The sequence below is a fragment of the Arachis ipaensis genome, chromosome B04 (genome assembly GCF_000816755.2).
Source record: "Arachis ipaensis cultivar K30076 chromosome B04, Araip1.1, whole genome shotgun sequence".
In the NCBI taxonomy this organism is placed as follows: Eukaryota; Viridiplantae; Streptophyta; class Magnoliopsida; order Fabales; family Fabaceae; genus Arachis; species Arachis ipaensis.
Window position 1 is genome coordinate 8048820 of NC_029788.2, and position 3564 is coordinate 8052383.

The 3564-nt window shown below is 29.3% G+C and overlaps 1 long non-coding RNA gene across 1 annotated transcript; it reads right to left on the reverse strand.

Moving 5' to 3' along the window:
• On the reverse strand, positions 365–1005 carry LOC107638734. Its single transcript, XR_001619847.2, has 2 exons — positions 770–1005; positions 365–648 (listed from the first exon to the last, which is right to left on the reverse strand). It is a non-coding gene; the product is annotated as an uncharacterized LOC107638734 (long non-coding RNA).

The following is a 3564-nucleotide window of genomic DNA, read 5'->3' on the forward strand; positions in this document are numbered from 1 at the left end:
CTAAACTCAGAATTAATCTAATGGTGGTTGATTTTATCACATGACTAAAAACTTTATTAAAATCCATTCTTTCTGATTGAGTGTAGTCTTGAGTCACAAGTTTGATTTTATGTTTTTGGATGGATCCGTTCGTTAGAATTTTTTTTTATTTGAATATTTGAGATATTTTTCGTGACATGATGGAGAGAGTTTGCTATCACCTTTTCATTTTGTAAAATTGCTGGTGAATAATTGCAGCAAACATTATTTGTGTGAGATAAAAATTGCTACAATCTTTTGTGACGAATGTATCTGCCACAAACCTTTTGCGACGGAGCTTATGGAAAATTGAGAGTGAGAGAGAGATTATGAACTATATATTTAGAAAACCAAATGTCACTTTAGTAATTAAAATATCTTCCACATAAAATTATCCATAGCACACTATAGTTTTATTCAGGGAAAAATTATCCAAATAGTTTTGTTTGCTTCCAGCATATATTATATTCACAAAATAAAGAGAAGTACATATATAGAGTCTGCCTCAACCTTCAACCTTCAACCTTCAACCTTGTGATATATTATATGCTTAAGGGCAACATCCATCTTCACAGCATGCTTTTCCACATTGGATCATTGGCTTCCAAATGAACCAGCAACACCTACAACCTTTGAACAAAAATGACAACACATTTTTATTATTATTACTATAATTGTTGCAAGAATTGGAAACTGAAGAGTCAAATAATGAATCCAAATTCATAATTAAGCATATACTTATTGATTTTACCTTGAGGATAATAGACCATATGGTTAGACTTTGGTGGGTGAATTTTGGTATTCCCTTCATCATTTGCATATACAACAACTACTAATGTCACAAGTAAGAGCCATAAGAAAGCAGTGACTAAAGATTCTCTTTTCACCATCATCTCAAATCTCAAAACTTTTACACTTTTTTTTCCTTTGCAAACCAAACCTATTTATAGGGTCTCAATAGGCTAGTTGTTCTTGGGACAAAAAGTAGTGATAAGACCACATTTTGCAACTTGTTTCTTGTCATTCATATATTGAAATTGAATAATGTAGCATACTCTGCACACATGAATTACTGAGAACCATTTGCCCATAACACTCTTGTCCACACCTTTTAGGTCAAAATTATATTTCGGGTTAAAAAATAAACGTCCACGTCTACTATCGACAGTTACGAGTGACTACTGAAATGAAATTGTCTTCATGTAAAAAAGATGATTAAAAAATAATTTAGTTAAATATGTCAAATTATTTAAAAAATTTTATGTAAAGACAAATTCATGTAAGTGATCTTTTTTTTTTTTTAAATCATAGTATCCTTTTGAAGATGTAAACAATTATCCAAAAAATAGTGTTCTACTGTTCTATATATTCCATTCAATGGAGACTGAATATTTGACTACATGGTTAAAGGTTGAGATGAGCTACTACCATGTCACATTATTCTATAACTATCTTTTATGTCATAATTGAGCTAGCCAATATTGACTTCCCCCATATTTTAAGACATTCATATAATCTGTGTGCAAGTCGAATAATTAATGCTTCTTTGGTCTCTCAATAATATAGTTCCATTTTATTTGTTAGTTCATTCATCTCATCAACACTCAAATAATTGATTTTTTATTTCTAGATCAAAAATTAATTCCTCACAAATATAAAAAAAATAATATACTAGTATTGATGGACAATTAGACATAGGGAACATTTGGCGAAAATTTATGTTGGCATTAAATGGGACCGTATTAATTGGGCTTTATGTGATCTAAGAAATTTAACATTGGGCCATAAGTCCATTAACAATTGATCAAAAAAAGAATCAGAATTTTTCTTGAAAGAAAACATATATTAAAAAATTCATGATATTGTCAACAAAAAAAAATGCTTGTATAAGTAAGTCTTAGGGATTCAAATTTCGTCTTATCTATGTAATAATTTATTGGTCAGCGATAAACTTTTAAATGGAATTCCGATGTTCTTGACCTGTCGGGTTGGGAAATACAATAGAAAACAAAAAAAATATATGGTATACTCTAGTATTCGCGACAAATTAATTTTTGGCTTATTGAACGAGAGAATACCGTGAAAAATAAAAAGAGGGTAAATTTTGACAAAATTAAGGATTAACTGTTGGTTTTTAACCGGAATATTTAAATATTTACGCTTAGTGACGTAAAAAAATGACAAAAAAAACAAATGAGAGATACAATATTTGCATGGAATGAGAAATTTTCTTATACTTTATGGTTTTTAGTTTCTTTTCCACTTGGAGTTAGACTAAAATTAAATCTCAAATTTGGTATAGTGTGAGAGCCTACAAGCAAATTGCAATTATAAGCTCTAAATGTTATTGTGACCCTAAGACCCTTCGTGAAGTTGTTGCTTCAATTTTCGTTATGTTCTTATATTCTATTATACTTGATATGATGTTTATTTTATAACAGGTTCATCTTCTGTTTGATGAAATGTCTCACAGGAATGAATCCCTTAGCAGAGATGAACAATAAAGAAAGCAAAGAAGAAGAAAAAGCATTGGTTCAATTATTTATGTAAGGAATCTCATACTTGTGGCCTTTACACCCCTTCTCTTTTCTGCTTTCTTAGACTTTAATTTTTTCCATTACATAATGACATCACTTGCTTATCTTGATAAACTTTTTCATAAGCATGGATCACTCCAATGCAGAATGGTGATTGTATATTATATAATGTATTTATTTAAGAATTTAATTTTAATGCACTGTAGTGTAAAATAATTTTATACGTATATCCAATTACGTAACTATCTCTCAGCAAAATAGCTATTTTTTACATCGATAACGTGAATGGTCATCTAAAAAAATAGATGTGATTGAACGACAACTTAAAACATTTTACGCTGTTAGTGCATAAAAGTAAACTCTTTATTTAATGTTAAAACAATTTTATCTTATTTCCTTTAACAAGTAATATAAAGGGTCTTTCAATTGTTCATCTTAGGATAAACACTTGAACAGCATGGATGAGTCTAATCTAATGCAGAATCATGAATACTAATCATGTGTTTATGTCAACTATTTTGTCTTGTTTACTTTAAACTAGTGGCATAAAGCCATAAACTATCCCAATCACATCACAATGACAAAGCTTGATGATTCAGAAGGGCTTGCTTATCTGTTATCTCTAATGGATTTATATTTGATAATCAAACACATGCACCTATATTGTGATTCAATTACTCTGAATAAAATTACTAGTAAATGTAGTTTGCTACAAACACTTTATAATAGGTTCCTATTTCAGTAAAATATTACTTCTGCAATTTCAATGCAATGAAATAATTAAAAAAAATATCTTAACTCTTTTATTCAATATTTTTAGAACATTTTTTAGCTGAATCCATTAGTTAGGGTTAGTGTTAATCAACATAGTAATCAAGAAAGTGCTTGTGCTTGCTGGTGCCAGCACTGATAACCTTTTTTATTAAATGCAAAGTAAAAGGGATTATTAATTCTCACTAATGACATGGTTGACAAAAATCTTTGCTGTGTTTTGAATTAAATTGTTGAT